General features: G+C 51.3%; 1 protein-coding gene across 2 annotated transcripts in view; it reads right to left on the bottom strand.

Annotated features, from left to right (window-relative positions):
* PLXDC1 (plexin domain containing 1) overlaps positions 1 to 15,776 on the bottom strand; it is a 64,435-nt gene that overhangs the window by 35,409 nt on the left and 13,250 nt on the right. The window lies entirely within an intron of this gene.

The raw sequence follows: 15,776 nt of genomic DNA, 5'->3' as shown, positions 1-15,776 counted from the left end.
GGGAGACCCAGTCCTTGCCCTGCGGTTACCCTGCTTAAGGAAAAAGAAAAAAAAATGGATCTTAGAAGCCACCAGCCCAAAGATGGAGGCAGACCCTTGATCTTGGGAAATCGCTAGTCTGATGGAGGAGGTGGGACTTATGCGAATGGAACACACAGACACAGACCTTCCCGCAGAGAGAAAGGGTAGAGAAGCAGCAGTGGTTCCTTCGAGACATATTTTTAACTTCTGCTATGCGCCCGATGCGGGGAGGATAGAGAACAAGCCAGAACGCGGCAGGCTGGGAGTTCATTCTGTAAAGCCTCTTCTGCACGGGAGAATTTAGGGCCAGGACTTTTAAGAGGACAGGAAATAGTTAGCAGAAAGGGTGGCAGGGCCAGGGGAGGAGGCGATGTCACAGCATTTTGGCCCATCTGGGAGCGCCAGCCATGGGGGGAAGGAGGCAGAGCAGGCTGGTTCGCTTGGCTGCCGCTGCCGAGACGGGGCTGCTGACCCGTGAGGAGACCTGGACGCGGCGGGTCATTAGTCAGGCTGTCCAGTGGCAGTGGCTGCAGACACGTCAGAGCAGACCATGTTGTCCCTGCCAAGCCGCCAGCTGCCCAGCCAGCTCTTGCCCCGGGACCAGCATGAGCAGCGACAAGGGATGCCCGTTCTCTCCACCCGCCAAGAGGCAGACTCTGCTCTTCTGACAAGTGACATGCTCTGGGGACCTGGGGTCAGGGCAGGGTGGGGGCAAGATGAGCAGAAGAAACATGGTGTGGCGGGGAGGGGGCGATCTCCACCGCCACTGCCTGGTTCCTTCCCTCCGGCCTCCAGACTGCCCACCCCTCCACCCACCCTCAGCGCGGCTGTCAAACAAACATAAAACACGTGCGAGGCCACATCGCTCTGCTCACAAGCCATCTGGGGCTCCCACCGTCCTCCAGACAAAACCCAAACCCTACCCTGACATGCGAGGTCTCATCAGGAGCCAGCTCCACTGTCTCTAGCATCACTGCTCTTGCCTTCTCTCATGCCCCGTGCAGTCTTGTGCACCCACTCACCAGCTCAGACTCCCCTGACAGTCTCAGGCCACCAGTGGTCACTCATGCCTTTGCACATGCTGATCCTCCTGCCTGGAACGACCTTCCTTGCCTTCTCCCCCTAGCAGATCCCCACTTCTTCAATGCTCAGCTTAAACCATCACCTTCTCATCGATCTTCTCCCCGCTACTTGCCCAGTGAGGACATCCATCCTTTGCAAATAGCCCCCGCCATCCACGGGAGTTCTCAAGAGGTGACTCATGTGTGCTATTTGGGTCACATGGACCCACCTTTGTTGGATTTCTGGTTTTACTCATAAGACCACCTGAGGGGCCCACCCTGATGCCACCACCCCTGGGGTAAGGGCCAGTGCTCGTGCCAATGATGCCACCTCCCATTGCCGCCGGTTATCCACCCTGGGGACCCAGAGGAGGAAGCGCTGCTTCCTAGCTCCGCCCATGGGCACCGAAGCCACTGTGCTGGTGCCCAGAACTCACAGCCTCCCTTGGGAAAGCAGTTCCTTCAGGGTCTGCTTCTTACACCCACTCCCCAGGGGATCAGATGCCATATGTCTTTGCCCCCTGCACCTTCAGCTCTCCTCCACCTCTGAGGGGGATTCCCATCTTGACCCCAAAAAATGAAAACAGAAGAAAAAAAAAAATCACCCGCCGAGAAACAAAGCTCTATGCACACCAACTTATGCAAAGAGATGTGCCCAGAAGACGAGTGTGATGGCCCCCAGCCCGTTTCCTGGGACTCACGTGTGAGTAGTTTTTACTCCACCTCAAAGCCAAAAGGGAAGGGGACCTGAATAGCACTACACTGGACAGTCTGAAGGACCCCAACTCTGAAGCCAGTTTAGGGTCAGCTATGACCACCTGCCACAGCCATGGCTCCAGCCTGCATTTCCCCCCACTTACTCCAGACAAAAAAGTGGTTTATTAAAGGGCATCAGTGAACCTAAAATTTTGCCTGCTGGAAGAAAGGCACTCACGTTTAGATACCATTCAGCCCATTATTTAAATGTCTGCTCCCTCCATGCCTCCCCCCACCCCAAGCTATGAGCCACTGACACGCAGGGATGGGTGAGGCTGCCCCTGCACCCGCGACTGAAGACCCTCACATCCTCAGAGCTGAAGACGTATTTGCCAAGGTGAGGACAGCCCTGTGCCAGGAGCCCAGACCCCTTCCTTTTGCCTCGTACCTGGCACTGGGTCAAAATTTTGGAAGTAAACCCACCTCCCTAATTTCTGGGCTGTCTTTACGGGTGAGGGGGAAACGAGTAGCCCAAGAGAGCAAAGCAGCGTCTAGATGGCACATTAGTCCCTTGGCACGCCCTCCAGGATTGTGTCCTACAAAAAAGGTATATTCAAGTCCCAACCCCTAGTACCTATGAATAAGACCTTATTTGGAAGTAGAATCGTTGCAAACATAATCAAGTTAAGATGACATCAGACTGGGGGGTGCCAGAGTGGCTCAATTGGTTGAATGTCCGACTCTTGGTTTTGGCTCAGGTCATGGTTCGTGGGTTCGAGCCCCACACCGGGCTCCACGCTGACAGTGCAGAGCCTGCTTGGGATTCTCTCTCTTCCTCTCTCTCTTCCCCTCCCCTGCTCGTGCTCTCTTTCTCTCTCAAAATAAATAAATAAATTTTTAAAAAAATGATGAGGTCAGGCTGGATTCGGGTGGGCTCTAAATCCAATGGTGGGTGTCCTTGTAAAAGAGAGAGAGAGATTTGGATATAGACACACAGGGAAAACGGGGAAGAAGGCCATGTGACGACAGAGGCAGAGATTGGAGTGATGTAGCTGATGAGCCAAGCAACACAAAGGAGAGCCAGGAGCCACCAGGCTAGGAATAGGTAAGGCAGGATTCTCCCCTCGAGTCTTCAGAGGGAGCATGGCCTCTCTGACACTATGATTTCAGACTCCCAGCATCCCAAACCTGGAGAGAATAGATGTCTGTTGCTTTAAACCACAACGTCTGTGGTAATGCGTTAGAGCAGTTCTAGAAAACTGATATGGAGGCCGAAAGATATGTGTTGCTGTGGCTCAAGTAGGGCAACCCTGAGTCGTCTCCCCCTTCCATGTTATCGCCCTGCTTAGAACGATCTATGGCTCCCCAGCTGTATCAGGATGCAGACCACGCTCCTTACCATGACCTACAAGGCCCTGTGGGGCAGACTCTGGACATGCCTATACAATATCTACTCCCTCCTCTTCTTTGCTAACAGAACATTGGGCCTGTAGCAAGCAGCGATGTAGCCAGCTAAAACACCTCATTCCCTGGATGTGTTAAGGGTTACCACGTGCTATAGGCTGGCTAATAAGTGAAGATTCTCGTGCAGCTCACATTTGACTGCTTGTCCCTCTTCCCTTTGCCCTTCTCCTTATTCCTGCCTGGAATGTAGATAAGATGACGGGAGCTTCAACAGCCATCTTGTGAGGATGAGGACAAGAGCCACGTAAGGATGGTGAAGTGATGAGCTGGATGGAACCCGGGTTCCCAATGATATTCTGGAGGGATGCTTGTTCAGCCCTCTGTGACACGAAAACACAAACCCTTCCTGATACATGGTAGTCTGGCTCCCACCCACCACCCCCATGTACTTCACACCCTGTGTGCTTCAGCCCCGCTGGGCTTCTTCACTTCCTGAAATCACCAAGTGTTGTCTGCCTCAGGGCCTTGGCACCTCCTGGGCCTCAAAACCTCTCTCCCACTCCATTCAGGAGCTGAGTCCTCCTTTTCCTTTAGGCCTCAAGTCAGCAATCACTAGCTCAGGAGCCCCTCCCTGATGCCCCCATTACTCACCCCACCCTGGATTTCTCCCTCCCAATATGCTGCACACTTGTGATGATTAACTTGGTTTTTAGACTTCTTATCCTCACACCTACCTTTCCTGTGAGACCATTCCCACACGGGTGAGCTCTGCCTTTAGCTACGGTGGTTAAGCACAAGAGTATAGGCTTTATTGGAGGACGTGCTGACGAGTGAACGGTCACAAAGCACAGCCCGTGGAAGACCTGCTTATCCTCTGTTTTGTTTCTACCACCACGCATTCTGGTGTCCAGAATGGGATCGTGTTACCCAACAAAGCGAGGCGGCACCAGACGGGGTCCAGACACCCGCCGGTGTGGTGGGAGTCAACCAGATGCAGCGCTCAGCTAGGAACCTGAGCAGACCTGTGTTTAATTTTTTTTTTCAACGTTTTTTATTTATTTTTGGGACAGAGAGAGACAGAGCATGAACGGGGGAGGGGCAGAGAGAGAGGGAGACACAGAATCGGAAACAGGCTCCAGGCTCCGAGCCATCAGCCCAGAGCCTGATGCGGGGCTCGAACTCACGAGTGCGAGATCGTGACCTGGCTGAAGTCGGACGCTTAACCAACTGCGCCACCCAGGCGCCCCCAGACCTGTGTTTAAAAACCACTGCTTGGAGGCTTGGAGAAGGGTCTGGTGTCCATGACCTCCTTCCTGGGACTCACCAGTGAGAACTTTTGCCAAACCTCCAAGCATCAGATATGAGGGGCCTGGGCAGAAGCCACGCTCTGCGGTCGGAAAGCCCAAACAGATGCTAACACGTCTCTGCTGCCTCAGCTAAGACGGCAGAGGGTGGGATGACTAGGGACGCGTCTCACTGGCCCCATCTGAAACCGGGGCAGTCACGCGCCATGACAATGGCTTTTCCTCTGTCTGTTGTTTCTCGGGTCTTTAAGTTACTGCCCCACTGGAAGGTGCCGTGGGCCACTTTTCAGTCATTGGTTAAAACTTCTCATATCAGAAGGACCAGCGTGGGTCCTTTACGGGACACAGAGCTTAGGGGACCACGTCATGCCCATCTCCTCACCCCCAGCACCTACCTAGTGCAGGGTTTGGCACCTGGCACCTGGCAGGCGTTGGGATCTGTCTGCTCAATGCGTTCAGTCACAAGGATCCCACAGCCGACGGGGCCGGAGGCTGTGCCGAGGATGCGTGGTCTGGTGACAAGGACAGCATCCTCCCTCAGCACCAGTGGCAGGTGATACAAAAGCCACGTGTGAAGGAAACAGCTGCTTCCTCCGGGAAGACTTTCCAAGTCTGTGGAAAGCATCCCATAGCCGGGACGTCCTGCACACAGGAGGAAGTCCCCTGACTCCTCAAGCTCTTCCCTGAGGAAGTGAAAGTAGCTAGGGAGTCGCTCTCGGATCAAGGAAGAGGTGCCCTCGGCTCCACCAGCTGAGACACAGCAGAGCAGGGGCGAGTCCGTCAGGGCAGCAAGCGCAGAACGTGGCTGACTGTGTCCTAAGCGTGACTGCTTGTCCACAGAAAGGAGAAGGAAGACCTCATGTGCATCTGGCTTCAATAAATAGATGCTGGGTGAGTAAAAAAAGAGACAGGAATTGGGGCGCCTGGGTGGCTCAGTCGGTTGGGCGTCCGACTTCGGCTCAGGTCCTGATCTCACGGTTCGTGGGTTTGAGCCCCGCGTCGGGCTCTGTGCTGACAGCTCGGAGCCTGGAGCCCTGCTTCGGATCCTGGGTCTCCCTCTCTCTCTGCCCCTCCCCCGCTTGCGCTCTGTTTCTCTCTCCCAAAAACAAAAATAAAGAAAAACATTAAAAAAGAAAAGAGAGAGAGGCCAGCACTGAGATGGGCCTGAAGACACAGAGAAAGCAGCCCTGGTTTCTGACTGATTTCCGGGTTTCTGAGGCCAGGCTGTCCGTTATCTCCATTCTTTGGATCTCACGGTAGGTCTCTAGCCCTCGGTAAATATATATTACTTTTTGAGAGAGAGCGAGCGCGTGCCAGAGCGCAAGCAGGGGAGAGGCAGAGGGAGAGGGAGGGAGAGAATCCCAAGCAGTTCCACACCCAACACAGAGCTGACAATGGGGCTTGATCCCAAGACCCTGATTTCACGACCTGAGCCGAGATCAAGAGTCTGACGCTCAACCACCTGAGCCACCCAGATGCACCTCTACCCCTCACTATAAACCTTTCTCCTGACACAGTTCAAATAGCTCCTCGGAACCAAAACGGCACTAACTAGAAGAGTCTTGTTCATGGGGTGATCAGAGGGTCATCCAGAGAGACCCCAGACGTCCTTCACCGGCACAGACAGTGAGAATATGAATGGGAAGAGAGAAGTGAGCAACTCAGTTTCTGGGAGAGTTTTCCCTGACGACACACAGGCCGCCATGTTTTTCTTCTATAAAGCCAGTCACTGATGGCTTCTTGACTGACTACAGAGGGGAAAAGAGCCAGTGTGGGATTCCCCAACCTTAGGGGCATTTCCCATTTTCTCCTGCAGGCCTCTGTTCATGCTGCCACCAGCACCAGCAGTTTTGATGTAGGAAGTTCACCCGTGACAGAGTTGGATAAATGTTTCCCAATAACCATTCTCTCCTTCTTCCTTTAGAAGCAGAACCTTCCAGGGTTTTTTAATGTTTGCATTTTATTTGTTTTGAGGGATGGGGCAGAGAAAGAGAGAATCCCAAGCAGGCTCCTCACGGTCAGTGCAGAGCCCCACGTGGGGCTCGATCTCACGAATCATGAGATCATGACCTGAGCCAAAATCAAGAGTTGGACGTGTAACGGACTGAGCCGCCCAGGTGCCCCCCTTCCAGTTTTCATTAGGCAAATGGCCACCCACCTAAGACTACGTTTCCTAGCCCTCCTTACAGTTAAGTGTGGCTACATGACAATGTCTGGCCGATGGAAGGCCAGGAGGATGATTGTCCTCAGTAGGAAAGGGGAGCCATCTTGGACCACAACATGGAAGACATAAGTTGCAGAGTGGAGAACAGCAAGATAGAGGGAAGCTGGGTCCCCAACACCATGGAGATGCTATGTCAAGCCTGCTTACTTATGCTCACACTATTACATGTGGGAGAAGAATAAACGCTTGTGCCCAAGTCCATCATCAGTTGAGCATTTATTAAAATAGCTGAATGTGTATCCTAATTAATACAAGCAAGGTCCTAAGCAGCCTCCTCAGGCAGGTCAGACTGCAGGCTTCTTCACTGTAATCCATATACACACGTCTCTCAAAAAGGATTTAGAGACCGTGCCTGGCAGTGAACTTGCCCCAGGAGTTCACCCGGTTCATTCCTGTCACTGACTTGCGGTCTGTGGGGAAGTCCCACTACCCCTGAGGGCGGCCCTCCAGACACTGTGGACTGCAGGCTAGAAGCCATGACAGTGGTGGCCTGACCTCACAGAGGGTCGGGGGCATAGCCTGAGCCAGATGACTTGGCAAGTCCACCAAAGAGAACTGTTTCCTTGAAAAGCCCCGCTCCGCAATCCACACTCGTTCTGGGAGGCGGCATGATGTAGATTTCAAACATTCTTGGTCATGAAATCCTTTCTTCCAATTAATCTTCCGTGGAAACTTAATACATGCATCACATCAAAGCACGGCCGTTCTGGGGGAAGGAAAGAAGGGCCTGGAGCCCGGCCTGCTGTGCGACTTCCTTCTCCACCACCCTCCATTCCACGGCAGCCCGTGCAGGAAGCACCTCTGCGAACCCTTAGGGTTCCACGGGGTGCACTTTGAAAACCACTGCTCCGAAAAAAAAAAAAAGAAAAGAAAAGAAAACCACTGCTCTAGGATCAAGTGCAGGGTCTGTGGAGTCAAACGGACCCAAGTTCAAAAGCTGGCTCTACTACATAGTAGCTGGTGCCAAACATTACTCTCCTCTCTGAGCTTCAGTGTCAGTAACGTCGCTCACAGACTTCTTGAAAGGATTAGACACAACATATCAATGTGAAGCTCTTAGCCCAGTGCCTGGTCCACAGTAGGTGCTTGCTAAGTAGGAGCTATTACGATGATTTTGTGGGACGTTTCCAAGACAGGTTTTCATGGTGGAGGCTGCCTCCTCAAAACCAACCCCAGCTCCATCCTAAACGTCCGCTGTTACAATGTCTCTTCTGCCTCAATTATTCATGCCTGGAGCCTGCCAGGCACTTCATTTCTGACAGCGGGACAGCATTTACCTTGGCTGAGCTCAAGACGTTTCTGGACAGGAACTCCGGCTAAGCTGTCACCATCGGCCCATCAACTGCCAGCCAACTGGCAGGTGAAAATGCTGGGGCAGGCAACCAAGGGCACCCTGCGGGGCCTGCTGGAGAGGCCTGGCCAGCCAGGCTTGTCAGGACGGTGCTCCAGGCAGCTGGGTCCAACCCAGGAGGTGCTGGTGGGATTACTGGGGGAGGGAGCATCCCGTTCACTGCCACCCCCATTCCATGAAGCCTTATGAGACCCTAGAATGTTTTTCTAGATCCCTGCTACTCAAAATATGCCCCACGGACCAGCAGCATTTGCATTACCTGGGAGCACATTGGAAATGCAGAATCCTAGGCCCCACCCCCAAACCTGCTGGGTCAAAATCCTAATTTGAACAAGCTTATCAGGGGATTCTTTTGCAAATAAAGCTGAAAATCACTTGTCTAGAAGCACCCCCTGTCTGGACCAATATGCCACTCATTTTCCACAATGAGATAGTGGTTAAATCCTTGGACTCCAAAGGCAGAAAGACCTGGGTTCTTGTCCTGGCTCTGTCACTCATGAGCTCTGCAACGTTGGGCAAGCTCTTCACCTCTCTGTTCCAAGATAGTATTAGAAACATTTGCCTCCTGGGCGGTAGGTGGGTGAATTAAACGTAAGGCCAAAGAATGAGGTCTGCACTCAGGAAGGGCTCCTATAACATCACCTGTTATTCTTATTTTCCCTTGCCTCATGTATCCACATAATAACCTCTATTTGCCCTCTGGAGGTATTCGAGCCTCAGGTTGAAATAAACCCGCACAGAACACTTGTCACCACAGAAGCGCAGAAAGCCCTGGAAAGGGAGGGACCCAGGCCGGACAAAAGGGCACTGGCATCAGTACTGAGGGCCTAGTGTAAAGAGGTGTCAGGATGGATGAGGCTGACCTAGGGAGGCCCTGGAAGTGGGGGGTTGGACCAGATTCAGAAAGAGGGTACGGACCAGCTTTCTAGACCAAGCATTTCTTAATGCCCCTAACACTTCTTGGAAATGGAAGAATCATCTTATCCTGGCTCTGACTCAACATGTGGGCTGTGGGAGGAGTATCAGCCAACCCAAGATTTTGATGGCATAAATATATATCATACAACCACACAGAATTAGGACAAGGAAAAACAAAAGCAAAAACAGACTCCCCCATCCCTCATCTGTCCCATGCTGGCATATCTCCTTCTTGTCTTTTCTATGTGTATATAATTTCACACGGTTATAATCCTGCCGATCATCCATTTGTGTGGCCTGCTTCCGCCAGGTTTCATGAATACCTACAGCAGTTTTTGATGTTGAACGTGATCTTTTAACTATCATTTATAACAGCTCCCTGGCCATCTACTCAGAAGAAAACCCACAATTTTCCTAACTATTTCTCTATTGTTGGGCATTTTGGTAGCTTCAAATTCTTACGCTCTCATAAATACTCCTGTGATTAATTTCTTTTTTTAATGTTTATTTATTTTGAGAGAGAGAGAGAGAGAGAGCACAAGGAGGGGCAGAGAGAGATGGAGAGAAAAAATCCCAAGCAGGCTCCTCATGGTCAGTGCAGAGCCTGACGTGGGGCTCCAACTCACAAACTGCGAGGTCATGACCTGAACTGAAGTCTGGACACTTAACCGACTGAATCACCCAGGTGCCCCTCCTGTGACGAATTTATTGATGTACTTTCCACATCCAGGATTGTTTCCCCTGCTTGAAAGCGTTTGGCACAAAGCAGTGCTTCTCAAACCTTGATGTGCATACAAATCACCCGAGAATCAAATTCTGATTCCATAGGGTCTAAGTTCCTGCATTTCTTTCTCTCTCTCTCTTTTTCTTTCTTTCTTTCTTTCTTTCTTTCTTTCTTTCTTTCTTTCTTTCTTTCTTTCTTTCTTTCTTTCTTTCTTTAAATTTTTTTAAGGAATCTACACCCAATGTGGGGCTCGAACTCATAACCCCCAAACCAAGAGTCGCATGATCCACCAACTGAGCCAGCCTGGCACCCCTAGGCTCCCAGGCGCTGCCGACACTACTGGTCCCCCACCATACTTTGAGTAGTGAGGATACGAGGCATAGCACCTGAAGTTTCAAGGCCAGGAAATCCTCTTTTGTTGCTAGCATACTGGTTTTGTAGTTCCAGCTAAGATCTGGGGGGAAAGCACTACCTTTTCCACCCCCCTACCTTTCTGGTTAACCTTCTCAAGAAATTAACTCACCCAATTTTTATAACAATTCCATGAGCCATTCTCAGTCCCATCTTATAGATGAGGAAACTGAGGGGGTGCCTGGGTGGTTCAGTCGGTTAAACGTCTCATGAGTTTGAGCCCCACGTCAGGCGCTGTGCTGACAGCTCAGAGCCTGGAGCCTGCTTCGGATTCTGTGTCTCCCTCTCTCCCTGTCCCTCCCCACTCATGTTCTGCTTCTCTCTCTCTCAAAAATAAATAAACATTAAAAAAAATTTTTTTTAATAGATGAGAAAACTGAGGTTTAGAACGATGATGTGGCAAGGATACCTAGTACGTACCGTCCCTGGGACCACAGTAGGTTGACCAGCCATCCTAGTTCACCTGGTGACTGGGATCTCCCAGGATGTTGAAAGTTCATTGCTAAAACCAAGACCATTCTGGGAAAACCAAGATGACTGGTCACCTAGACCAGGGCCTAATTCAGAGTCAGCTAATGTTTATCATTCCTGCCCCTGTGCCAGGCCCTGAATGTACATTCCTGTAGAACACCTTTGCAATTACATTTAGACAACAGCATCCCCATTTGACAATGAAGTGAGGTTAAGAAATCTGCCCAAGACAAAAACACAACCCAATTAAAAAATGGGCAAAGCAGGGGCACCTGGGTGGCTCAGTCGGTTAGGGGGCTGGCTTTTGGTTTCAGCTCAGGTCATGATCTTATGATTCATGAGTTCAAGCCCTGAGTCGGGCTATGCGCTGACAGCATGGAGCCTGCTTGGGATTCTCTCTCCCTCTCTCTGCCCTTCTCCTGCTTGTGCCTGTGCACACACTTGCGCACAAATGCTCTCTCTCTCAAAATAAATAAATAAACTTTTAAAAAAAAATAATTTTTTTAAATGAGCAAAGCGGCAAAGGAGACATTTTTCCGAAGAAGATATACAAATGGACAACAAGCACGTGAAAAGATGCTTAACATCATTAGTTATTCAGGAAACACAAAGCAAAACCACGATGAGATACCACCTCTTACACCCCCTAGGATATTATAATTTTAAAAAAGAAAGAAAGAAACAAAGAAACAAAGAAAGAAAATAACAAGTGTTAGCAAGGGTGTGGAGAATTTGAAACCCTCATACATTGCTGGTGGGAATGTAAAATGGCTCAAGCTACTATGGAAACCAGTTTGGAGATTCCTCAAAAAAAAACGTTAAACATAGAATTAGCATTTGACCAGCAATTCCGCTCCTAGGTACATGGCCCAAATAGTTGAAAATAGGTCCTCAAAGAAATACATGGCCACATGTTCACAGCAGTACTATTCACAACAGCCAAAAGGCAGAAACAGCCCAAGTGTCTATCAACAAATGAGTGAATAAACAAATTATGGTCTATCTGGACAATGGAATATTATTCAGCCATAAAATAGATGTAGATGTGAAAATACCATGCTAGGTGAAGGACACCAGACACAAAAGGTCATACATCATATGATCTCATTTATATGTGAAACATCCAGAACAGGTAAATCTATAGAAACAGAACACAGGTTGGTGGTTGTGAGGGAATGAAGGGACAGGGTTTAAATGGTACAGTATCTCCTTTTGGGGTGATGAAAATGTTCAGGAACTAGATAATGATTGCACAACAGTGTGAATGTATTAGATGTATTTCACTTAAAAGTGGTTAATTTTATGCTATGTAAATCTCACCTCAACAAGAAGGAAAGAAAGAAACCAACCAACCAACCAACCAACCAACCAACCAAAAAATCTACCTAAGGGAAAGGAAAAGGGTCAACAAGACTAATCTTTGTGGGAGATGGACGTCCTGGGTCTGGGCAACCAGGATTGGTCCTTGGCACCCGTACTGAGCCCGGAAGTGGGTGAGTGGGGAGATGACAGGATCAGAGAACTCATCATGTGCCTCGCATTTTGCTCTAAATTTTGCTTTAAATCTCACCCTAATAAGATCAGTATCTACTACCCCATTTGGGAAATTTGAAACTAGTAGGGGTTTGCAGGGGCTCCCAATGCCGGGTTCATTAACTGAGGGGGTAAGCATCCAGCCCAGGGTCAGGCAGCTGGTACACGACTGGGGGCCGGGACTGCTGGACCGTTTCCACAGTGCTGGAGATGAGACGTCTGGGCTCCACACACCCCCTCCCAAACACCCCTTCTTCCTACAAAATCTCTTTTTTTTTAATGTTGTTTTTTTTTTTTTTAATTTTTGAGAGATAGAGCATGAGCAGGGGAAGAGCAGAGAGAGAGGGAGACACAGAATCGGAAGCAGGCTCCAGGCTCTGAGCTGTCAGCACAGAGCCCAGCGCGGGGCTTGAATTCATAAACCACGAGATCATGACCTGAGCCAAAGTCGGACGCTGAACCGACTGAGCCACCCAGGCGCCCCTATCCTATAAAATCTCTTATCTTCTCTCTTCATGACCTTCCCCTCCCTCCACCCACCTCACACACTACTCTCAGAATTCTCCCAGTACTGGCCTCCTCACCTCATCCCCTCCCCTGGCCCACCATAGTGTGGTCCTTCCGTAAGCACTGCTTGTTCTTCAGGCGTCTGTGCTATGAGTCTGTCTGTGCCGTCTCCTCCAGGCCCTTCGATCTGGGGAGGAGGCCTTCTAGAAGTCTCCTTTTGGAAACTCTGTCCTTTGAGAGGTTGTAAAAACCAGGCATGTATTGCACTCGTTTGTCCCTCTTGCTGTCCACTGTCTCAGACCACATGGTGCCTGCCTGGCTGCAGGGCCTCTCAGCATTCTTAGGCCCACCATGGTGGGGAAAGAGCAGGGAAGTTTTACTTGGGCCAGAGAGGAGAGGAACTTAGGGAAGCCGGGCCATAGGGAAGCCTGGAGCGAGGGGACGGAGCTCTTCCTATCACGGAGAGAACTATTCAATTACAGGGGAACCTCCAAATCTGAATGTTCTCAAGCTTGGTTCCTCCCAAACTCTGGCCGAGATCTGAAACACAGAACCAAGAAAACCTTGCACTATGACTGGAAATCCCCAGGCTGGAAAAGGAATTTTGTCCAAGGCCTCCCCTTTCCAGCCTCTCAGAATAAACTGTGCCACAAGCCAGGGTCTCTGACTTAGCACTATGGCTCCCCCAACCCCCACCATACCCCCTCCAAAAACAGTTCCCAGGGTTCCAGGGCCTCAGAATTGGTCTTTGGTGGAAAATCTGTGGAAACCTGGTCCAGAAAAGAGTCCTATTTCCACTGGGACGTTGGTGGTAGTGTGGGCGTGAGAAGAAAATCTAAGGAGAGGGCTCTGGTCAGGGCCCTTGGGGCTGCCAGCTCACCCTGGGAGGGCTGGCTGGAGGCCTCAAGGTCTCAAAGAGAGACGGTCTGAGTTGGAAGGAGCACTGTGTGAGGTGGCCAGGCCGGGGATGCTGGGCAGAAGGGATTGAGCAGAGGACGCCCATCAGGGAGGGAGGCTGGGCAGAGGGGCTGGGTAGGAGGGCTGGTTAGAGGTCTGGGCAGGGATCTGGGGAGAAGGGGTTGGGCCGGAGGGGGCAAGACAGGAAGACGGTCAGAGAGACCGGGCAGGGAAGGTCTGGGATGGGGGCTGGGCAGAAGGCCCGAGCAAGAAGGGAAGCCCACGGCCAGGAGGGTGTACTGAGGAACAACGAAGGAAGATGAGAGGTCTCTGGGGTGGGTGTGTGGGGCAGCAAAGGGAATGAAAGCCCACCTGCCAGGCCCTTGGCCCCTTGATATGGCCCCAGAGCAGAGGCATGAAGCAGGCTGTGATAGAGAGGAGTAGCAAAATGCTTTCCTGTTGAGGCTCAAGAAACCCTTTTAAAACAGACCAAACCAAATTAGCTGAAATATCTTCTTCCTACCACTCCCCTCTCGCCCAGCCCTTTGCCACCAAGCCATTGTCTAGATCGGGTCTCCTCCAGCCAAGCAGACCCCAGCTCTCAGGGCCACTGAGCAGAGACTCGGGAGAAGCGGGTGTCTCTGGGGCCCTCTGCTGGGCCCCTGAGTGGCTGAGGCTGCCCCACTGTCCAGGGCAGGGTGGGCACAGAGCCTGGACAGGGATGGGAGGGGGGCCTTGAGGACTGGCTGTGCTGAAAGGGGTGGTCCTCAGTGTCCCCCATCAAACACTACCCGGCGCAAGGCCTAGTGGGTTCCGGGCAGAGTTGGGAATGGAGTGGAGGCCGTCCTGAAGCCCAGTTGGGTGGTGGCTGTATGCACACATGTTCTGGTGTGTGTAAGCACTGCCGTTCTCTCACGTGTGTGGGAATCCAAGAACCAGTAGAGTTGGAGTCCTTGGAGGCACTGAGTCCAAGGACAGACCCCAACGCAACCTCTTCTCTTCTACAGTCCTGTCTTCTGAGGTCTCTGGGGATGGAGAAATCCCTACTTCCTCTGTTCCTCCAAAGGAGGAGCTCCTACTGTGTGCCAGGCACTTACAGCCCGGTCCTCAAAGTCTCAGGTCTCGTGGTGCTTCCATTCCAGGCAGAGGACAGGCAATATAAACAAATAAATAGATAATTCGGTGCAGGAAGTGACAAGTTCTATGGAGAAAAATAGTCTATTCCCTCTGCAGCAGTCACAGCCCTGCAGCTGTTAGAACACAGCCAGAGTCAGAGCCTTCTCTAGACCAGGCTAAATGCCCACGGGCTTCTTCAACCATTCTGGAGTCCCCTGGTTTCTAGATAGCCATCTCATAGGGGGCACAAGCCCTCCAGCTTTATGGTGAGGTCAGGAAATACCTCCCTAGGACCTCCAGAGCCCCAGCACTGGTGCCCGGATTTCTGTGGGTTTCCGTGAACACAGCCAGCTTTCCCACCTCCACCCTTGGCAGCTACTTCACACTCCTGACTCATCCCCAGCCCACAAGCAGTGAGGAGCCCCACAACTTTTCCTCATGAAGTACCGCTAAGCCACATCTCTCCCACCTTATTTTAAACGAAAGTGCCAGGATTTATATTTATCCTGGTAGTTTCATCTGGCGTGAAGCCGACAATCACTCAGCCTGCCAAGGCAGGCTTCCGGATCCCAGTCTGACATCTGAACTCACTTGCAGCTAAGGTAGAAGTCTGATCCTCCCGTCCTGCCGGCAGAGCTGGGCACAGCCCCCCGGGGCAGTCAAAGGGGTTTCCTGCTGGGGGCACCTTGCTCCTTCCCAAGGACGCTAGACGTGTGGCTGTCGAGGGGGCCACAACGCTCCTGGGATGGGGGAAGTCATGTAGTCAAGTATAGCCACGTGGTACCTGGGAAAGCTTCAGGTTCTGGTGGTCGTTCTAGTAACTGCTTTCAAAACTGGCTTGAAATATTACAGATCAGAAGTCCCCACATCTAGATGACCATCAGGATCACATGGGAACTTTTAAAGGAACAAATTCCCAGTCTCCATCTCCAACGTTTCTGAACCAGTCCGGGGTGGAGCCCGAGAATTTGTGTTGTTTTTTAAGTTCTGGGGTTATTGAATCCATACCGGCTCTTAATGATCCCCACTGCCCTTTCTGAATCCCCACAGATGATTGCTTCCAGAAGTCTGCCTCTTTGTGGCTCTCTTCTGCAAGGGCCTCTCTGCAAAGGGACATGGCCCTTTGACCATGGTGTCT

The sequence above is a fragment of the Neofelis nebulosa genome, chromosome 16 (assembly GCF_028018385.1).
Source record: "Neofelis nebulosa isolate mNeoNeb1 chromosome 16, mNeoNeb1.pri, whole genome shotgun sequence".
NCBI lineage: Eukaryota > Metazoa > Chordata > Mammalia > Carnivora > Felidae > Neofelis > Neofelis nebulosa.
The sequence above is the reverse complement of the archived record's forward strand: the minus strand, read 5'-3'. Positions and strand labels throughout refer to the sequence as shown.